This window comes from Amborella trichopoda, chromosome 12, assembly GCF_054954075.1.
Source record: "Amborella trichopoda isolate Santa Cruz 75 chromosome 12, AtrichopodaSantaCruz75HAP2 v2.0, whole genome shotgun sequence".
Classification (NCBI taxonomy): Eukaryota; Viridiplantae; Streptophyta; class Magnoliopsida; order Amborellales; family Amborellaceae; genus Amborella; species Amborella trichopoda.
In genome coordinates this window covers 31,542,536-31,551,022 of record NC_142347.1, presented here as the reverse complement: position 1 = coordinate 31,551,022, position 8,487 = coordinate 31,542,536, and the positions used below count along the sequence as shown (strand labels likewise).

Genomic DNA, 8,487 nt, shown 5'->3' with positions numbered 1-8,487 from the left:
CTGAACGATCCATCAGTACTCGCCATTTTTTAGTGATTAATGGGTAGATTTGAAAAAGTGTGCAATCTGTATATGTGGGTACCGAGACATGTCATATTAGGAAAATTTGCAAAAAAATCCCATTACTTTTTAAAATAAACAAACAGTTCTAAGTCCCACATTTTCATTATCTTTTTATTTTCATCTACCCCCAGTTTTGACCATAGTTAGCAAATCACCGTTTATATAAAAACAGTTTTAAACGGTGACTTTTTGAAAAGGTCGGCAAAATATTGCGTAGTTTTTATAAAAATGTTTAAAACACGCTTTTTTCAGAATACAATTTAAATCAGGCCAAACCAGAGTAGTCTTTTTTACCTATAAATTTTTTTTAACGATAATTTTTTTTTTTCGGTTTTGTGTATTGTAGCTGTTGCTACTTTCATGCTTTTGAAAAAGCAATCAGCAATCAGCAATATCATAGTCACCATACCATAGTTAAATCACTGAACTGAACCTGTTAAGTCGGTGTGATGTTTAAGTATTTAATGAATAAATTTATATAGTATATTTGTCACCATATCATAGTTAAAGTATTTACTGAATAAATTTATATAGTATATTTGTCACCATATATAGTTAAAGTATTTACTGAATAAATTTAATAATATATTTGTTTTTGTTATGTAATAAGTAGGTGTGATGTTTCTTAAAATATTTAATGGGTAGAGTTTATATGATACATTTTTTTTTGTATATACTAGTTAATTATGTATTTAATATTGCTGATTGGATAAGAGTCACAAGGCAATCTAAATTAATTAACTTAATTATATTAGTCTAGTAAAGTTTTTATAGACGAATTAGTTATTGATGATTTTGACATAATTTACTTTTTAGAATTCCAAAATTTCTAAGATAATAAATTAATCCGATTTTTTGACTCTAATTTTTTGAGCCTAATCCGATATTTTAGTGATATCTTATATGAAGTATTTTTTTCCGATCCGTATTTTTTATTTGATTTTTTCATCCGACTTTTAAAAAAAAAATTTATTTTCAGTTTTATGATGAGTCGGTTTATTGATAGTCACCGACTAGCTAACTATAATTCTGACATCTAATGTTCGGAAGGGGTCTTTCTATTTTTTGGGGTAAAAGAGTGCTTTCGCATTAGATGTCCAAAATATATATTTTTTTAATAAAGGCCTGTTCAAACTTATAAAAGATGTGTTTGGTTGAACAAACCGATGCAAGTGAAAGGTTGGTCAGATATCTAAAACTTGGCGTTTAACCCAAAGGCGTGCTCTATTTATTATTTATTATTTTTATTATTATTATTATTATTATTATTATTATTATTATTATTAACATCCAAACGGGAAACGCTTGTTTCTTTTTAACTTCTTGAGTAATTTTATTTATTTATTTATTTATTTTATGTATAATATCTGTCCATATCCAATGTTTGAACAGCCTTTTCCTTTGGAGAAAATAATTGGATAGCATATTACCTTTTGATTATAGTGAATTTTTCATTTGCATACTCCAATTGTCCTCTTGAACATAGTGAAATTTTTCGGAAACATATGCTTTTGACATGGTACGTCCGAATTGCCATTTCATTGAGAAAAAAAGAAAAAATAAAATAAAAAAGAGGAGAAAAAGAGTATTTGTGTTCGGATGTCCAATGTCCAAATCCAAACATATGTTTTTTAGTGAGAGAGCGGCTTCGACATTGGAAGTCCTAATTATTGTTTCACTAAAAAAAATTGGTTCGGACATCCACTATCTTAACCATTCTTTTGCTTAAAAATAGAAGAGATGTCCGAACTAGGGGCAATAGGAATTAAAAAACCACAAAAAAGTGGGGCTCTGCCGAAACATAGAAAATAGGAACTAGGAAATTTATGAAAATCCACCTAAAATTTAACTACTTAAAATTTTTCCCTTGGTGTATTGTGAGAAATTTGAAACCTATTTTTGATGTGTCATTTGTTGGGTTATTTGAAATTTGATTATTTGCTGTTGAGATTAAATCAAAACATATTCTAAAGATGTTGAAAAGTTGAGAATGGGGTTGGAGTCGGGGGGTAACACCACTTGTGCCCCAGTTAAGATCTAGGCTTTCATTCTCACCCAACGCATTGAAAATATCACTAATAATTTAAAAAATAGGTAGGGCCCATCATCCCCACTGAATTACCCAAAAAAAAAATAGTTGGTGTAGCTTGATAAATTTCAATAAAAAATATGCGAGACTATTTTTCTAACTTCATGAAAATAAAATAGTTTTTTATGTAAATATCCCAATTTGATACAGCAATAAATTGTTCATGTTAGCCAACGGGTATCCCTAAATTGTTTTTGGCATTTCCAATTGGGTAAATCTGATACGGCAGTAAGTTACTCCGTAATTCCGGAGTCCCAAAAGGACATGGCTTTACGTATAGTTGGGGAAATTAATGGAAAGTTGTTTTGGCAAAATGAGCTGTCTCTATGTCAATTTAGGGTTTTTATTAAGGAGCTGGTTTTTATGAGTCCCCGGATTCGGACTATTTTCATGCGGGCTCATTTGAACACCCATTATTTGTATCGATTTTGGATCTAAATTTGTAGTGATACATGATCTACCTTATGATGATCGAATATAAAAAATAAAATATAATAAAATAAAAATTTAAAGCTTTTTTATTAGAATATTTTCCCATGCATTGAATTGAAATCTTTAGTTGTGGATATACATTTGATTGTGGGGGCTAGTGAGTCCGCTGACTCACAAAACACTTTTTCATGTAGTAATGCAAAATGCATCCATCTGTCCTATCACTTCTTTTTTTTTTTTGAGAGAAAAAAAACACTTTTTTTTTCATCTATCCTATTACTTGAGCTTCTCCCAGATTCCCATTTCGTTGGATTACCACTTATTTTTAATTTGTCGATGCATTGTTTGCTTTTCTTCAAAGACTTTCTAGTTGTGTTAGGTTTTGTTGGGATTTGGATCTTGAATGAATTTCATAACCCCACTTGGCCAAGTCAAGATCCTGAATCCTGCATTCACATGATTTTAGGCCAAAAATGGAGCTTTCCCAGCAATTGCTTTGTGAGATCGTCAAATGTGGGACCATCCTCTTTCTTGTGTTTTAGATTTGTGCCTTGCTAGAAAAGCAAAGGAGTGAGTATCTATGCTTCCTCGGGGGCATGATATACATTTGAAATTTTGGGATCCATATAATTATAATTAGATATTATTTCAAAAGAAAAGATTTAGAGTTTGAGTTCTTGAACATCGAGATCAATCCTTCCAAAAATTGATGGTTTCAGTGCAGTCTTGAGATGCTACTTTTTTTAGGCCCATAGGGAGTAGTTCAAAATCTTTTGTTCGTTGAGGTTGGTTGCTGAGGTCTAGAGATCACATCCCTACAATTTGGGATTTAAAAAATATTTCTAATGTAAGTTTTGCATGAGGGAGTAGATGTATGGTATACTCATGTGGGAGTAAATATATCTTTCCGCAAAAGGCAAAAGCAAACCTAAACCAGACTTGGTGCAGCTAAGGGGTCCACATCCTTGCCTTACCTAGAACACATGCAAGGAACTTCCAAAGCAGACTTTGCATGCCATTTTGACACCCACTCTCCCAGCAAGAAAGCAACAAAAAAGCAAGTGCTTTAACCTCTATTAAATTTTATGTTTCAACCATCTTGTGATTATTTTCTTGTGAAGTTGCTGCTTTTTGTTGCCTTTCTTTACAAAATTGAAAGGATTCTTCTTTCTGATAATGGGGGAACCCCTTTAGTTCTGAACACAAACTTTACAAGGATGGGTTCTGAGGTGGGAAAGACCACCCAGTCCTTTCCAATGCTTTAGTTATTAATAGTAAAGCATGAAAATCCATTTGAGAAGGATGGGTTCTGAGGTGGGAAAGACCACCCAGCCCTTTCCAATGCTTTAGTTATTAATAGTAAAGCATGAAAATCCATTTGAGAAAGAAATTAAGGCTCAACCTGCAGTAGATCATCTTTAACCTAATTATTTTAGAAAATGGTGTCTCAAAGAGAACATATATAATTTTGTTGGAAAAAGTTTATATAAGGGGGAGGTCCAAAATAATCAAATTAAGGCGACCTCAAAAATTCACACAAAGGTTGTTTCAAAGCTAAAAAACTCTTAATTCGATCATCTCGACCTAGAGATTTATGGACATAAGAAAAAATAGATTTCAAGTCTTGAAAGTAGTGCATCTTGTAATGTATTATCTAAACCGTCAATTTTCAAGTTTTTCAAGCGTTTATAGATTTGCTCGATCTGTACTATTTTTTAATGTTTGAATTTTAAAATTAAAGATAAAAATAAATTTTTAGGTCATCCTAAAAATTTTTGATATTGAAATAACATATTTTTGCACTATTTAAAGGTGCACCTTACTTGTATTGTTTAGTGCCTCAGCCATATAAGAACGACAACTTTAAAATTTTAGTCCCAAATTGATTAGGGACAAGTATGGAGTCTCAAAAGAGGGAGTTTTGGGGGTTTGTGGTGTGAAGTGATAGAAACCTGCATTTATTTTTTGTGTAAAATATTTTCTTTCTTTTTATGTATATCCATATTAGGAAGGTGGTTTATTATAATGTTACTTTCTGTAGTACTACACAGCTTTGTAACCCAATAAATTGGAGCTCTTGTACACATATTCAATAAGCCCTGGGGGCTTTGAAATACAGTAAAATTCAGTATTCAGTATTTTCTCACATAGTATCAGAGCAGGTTTGATTCGTGGCGGCAGCAACGGAACTGGCCATGTAGCTAGGATCGTGTAGACCACCTCTAGCAAGTAAAAGCTCCTTACATTGTAAGGAAGGCATGAGGCTCATGTCAAGACCCAAGAGAATCACTTGGACAACATCTGCTGGAAACAACAATGGTCATGACGACATCAGTTGAACCCATGGAACCTAGGCACTATGGCGGCATGAGGTGCAGGTCGTGCAGGCGATGAGTAGGACATGGTAGCAAGAGAGCTGACCACTCACTCGTCGAGCATGTGTTATCCTTGGGGTGGCTTGGTGGTTGTGATGGATGCGACTAGTATGTGGAGAGGGCCAGAAATTTATGGGGACCCAGTGAAGCTTAGCGTCCAATTAGGACATCATAATTTCGGGTGGTGGATGTTTGTTAGACCCCCTTTCACCATAAGCCTAATGTGACCCGTGTGAAGTGTGTGTGCAGGCATCTTGGTGGAGAGAGCCTGGTGCAAGGGTATGGACAATGCGGACAATGGAACAGAGATTGGCATTGTGCAACCAAAGATTAGTGGCACTTTACCCTTGCATCTAGGTAGAGAGAGCTTGGTGCAAGAGCACGGACAGTGCAGACAATGGACCAGATATTGGCAATGCGCAACTGAGGATTAATGGTACTTTATCCTTGTAAGTATGCTCTTTTGCTATGTGGTCAGATTGAGTGTGGTTGAACCTAGCATTCAAGTAGCCTTCGTTAGGGCTATAGGGCCATAAGGGCTAGACAATAAAAACATCCCTTGACATGTCCATTTATGTAGGATTGAGTATGTTGTAACCCTATAAATTAGGGCTATAGTACACATCTTTAATAAGATCTTGGGGCTCTAAAATATAGTAAAATTTAGTATTTAGTTTTCTCACATGTGGGAGCTTTCAATATCCTCGTTTAAAGGACTATTACTTAATACAATTTTATTTTATTTTTTCACTACGGTTAAGCCTTCTTAGATCCTTATCATCCTCTTTACAAATGACAATTTAGGTGCATTTTTTATCATGTTTATGCCCTCTTAGAGCCTTACAACCCTTTTGTAAAAAATCTCCCTACTTGTTGCAGTTAATCTTGTTTGGCAACAATGTAACCTGACCATTTGCCACTATGACTTCATCACTGTTATGGTGGTTCTCTCTCATTGGGAGCCTTAAAACTCCTTTTACATAATATCCAAAGTGTTTGTCAGCAACTAGTTCGTTGTTGCAAACCGTGCTTTCGATGTAAATATGAGGACCCAATAACTTTAAGAATACGTAGAGTCGTTCCCATTATTCTCAATATCGGTCAGTTCATATCAGAACCGGCCGGTTAGATCGCCCTTCTGTTCTTGGTGTTTCGAGGGGCTACTAGGGGAGATTGGTCCTCCCCCCCCCTCCCCCTCCCCCTCCCCCTCCCCCTCCCCCAAACATCAGGTAAAAGCCCGATTGAAATTTTCACAAACTGGACGATATGTATTGAGGATTGTACAACTCATTTTCTTAGTTTGTATCGATTGACTTGGCCATATCTACTTTCCTAGTTTGTAGATTCATTTGACCATATTTGTAACCTTCTAGTTTGTAGAGAAGTATTATTCATCATCCCCACAATCAAGGGATATTGTTGTGTATTGTTATACCCCCTGTATATTATTATATATAGCTCAATATCAATAGAGAAATACACTAAATTCTCACATCTCTTTCTCCAATTATGAATTTTACATGGTATTAGAGCGGTAAAGTCCATAACAAACTTGCTTTTCATCTCTCTTCTGCACTTTCAAGCCATGATATACAATGGAAAAAAAGCAAACTCGCAAACAGGTATCGAATCTCAGTTTTCACTTGAAAGTAGCAATGCTTATACCTCTAACTTCTCTTCTTATTATCTCCACCCCTTTGATAATCCCGGAGCTGTACTTGTCTTTAAACCTCGTTTGGAGACAACTACAACACGTGGAGAAGAGCTTTGACCGTGACAGCAAAAAATAAACTATGCTTTATAGATGGTTCATTTCCAAAACCATCTGTACCACTTACTGCTGTCAAGACTTGGGAGAGATGCAACCGCATAGTGGTTTTGTAGTGGCTCAATATACTCTCCAAAGATCTTGTAGATAGTGTTACATACACAAACACTTCATATGAAATTTAGATAGATATCAAGGATAGATTTTTCCAAAGAAATGGTCCAAAGATCTATAACCTCAAGAGGAAGCTTTTTAGGATCTAGTAAGGGCAGTCCTCAGTGGCCTCTTTACTTTTATGAAGGCCATCTGAGATGAACTAGCCTAAATTCCTGCGTGCGCTTGTGGATCGTTTAGGGAGATACAGGCCCAACAACATATCGAACGAGTGTACCAATTCCTAATGGGCTTGAGTGATTCTTTTGGGACCATTCGTAGTCAAATCTTGACTATGGACCCTCTTCCCAATATCAACAAAATTTTACTCCTTAGTCTTGCAAGAAGAACAATAAAAGGGGCTGGAAATTTGTCAACCCTTGCAAGGAGAAGCAGCTGCCCTTGCCGCTCATTCAAATTTTGAGAAGAGGGCGCTATGACGGGAATAAGCCGCGTCCATTTTGTGAGCATTGTGGTCATGAAAGCCACATCAAAGAAAATTGTTACCAGTTAGTGGCGTATCCTTCTAGTCATCCCAAGGCCAAAGATTAGCCACACGCTCACAACTCAGTCGTGCCATCAGCCAACCATGGCCAGCAGAACATCATGACTAGTTCGGGTGTAGAGTTCGTAAGTTATCGTGCAACTGTCTGGGATTCATCAAAGATGAACTTTCATTCCTTAACTTCGACCCAATATCAACAGTTGATGTCCATATTAAATGTTGAAACTCAACCTACTATTGCAAAATTTCCAGGTATGAAAGTTTGCCTCTCCATTCCAAAAAATAATGATAACTCATGGATCAATGATTCCAGAGCATCCAAACACTTTACTTGTTCCACTTCTAGGATATTTACTTGTGTTCCAAATCATAATGGTAAACCTATTTGCATGTCTAATAGTAGTACTACTTCCATTACTCATGTAGGGCAATCCCACTTGAGTCTAACTATTAGCTTAGATAATGTTTTTTTGTGTTTCAGCTTTCAATTACAATCTTCTCTCAAAAAGGAAATGAATTAATTTTATGAACTATGCTGCTATTTTTTCCCCTACCTTTTGTGGCTTTTAGTTTCGGAGCACAAGGAAGTAGATTGGAGCAGATGAGGTGCGAAACGGTTCATATCACTTCGTTTTCGGTGTCCCTAATAATCTCACTACCTTGCCTTCCATTCAGAGTCATTTTGCTAAGGCATGACATAAGAGACTGGGGCATCCTTCTCGGCACTAGATGTCTAGTTTGCTTTTTTCAAATTTAAACTTATCTCCATGTTCTATTTCTTTTTGTGAAGCATGTACCTTGCCTAAATAGACTAAAGTTCCTTTTCCTTATAGTTTGAATATATCTAAATAGACTTTTAACTTAATCCACTGTGATATATGGGGTGGACACTCCACTTCATCCCACTCGGGAGCATATTATTTCTTGACTATTGTAGATGATTGTTCACGATGAACAAGGGTTTACTTGATGAGATTCAAATCCGATACTTACCATATTATATATATATGTATATATATATATATATATATAACAAATGGTGCAAACCCAATTCAATTGTCATGTTCAACATATTCAAACCGACAATGGAGGTGAGTTCATG

At 35.4% G+C, this 8,487-nt stretch overlaps 1 long non-coding RNA gene across 1 annotated transcript; it reads left to right on the top strand.

Moving 5' to 3' along the window:
* Positions 1-4,652: 4,652 nt before the first annotated feature.
* On the top strand, positions 4,653-8,250 carry LOC148779526 (uncharacterized). Its single transcript, XR_016046232.1, has 2 exons — positions 4,653-5,408; positions 7,956-8,250. It is a non-coding gene; the product is annotated as an uncharacterized LOC148779526 (long non-coding RNA).
* Positions 8,251-8,487: the final 237 nt, after the last annotated feature.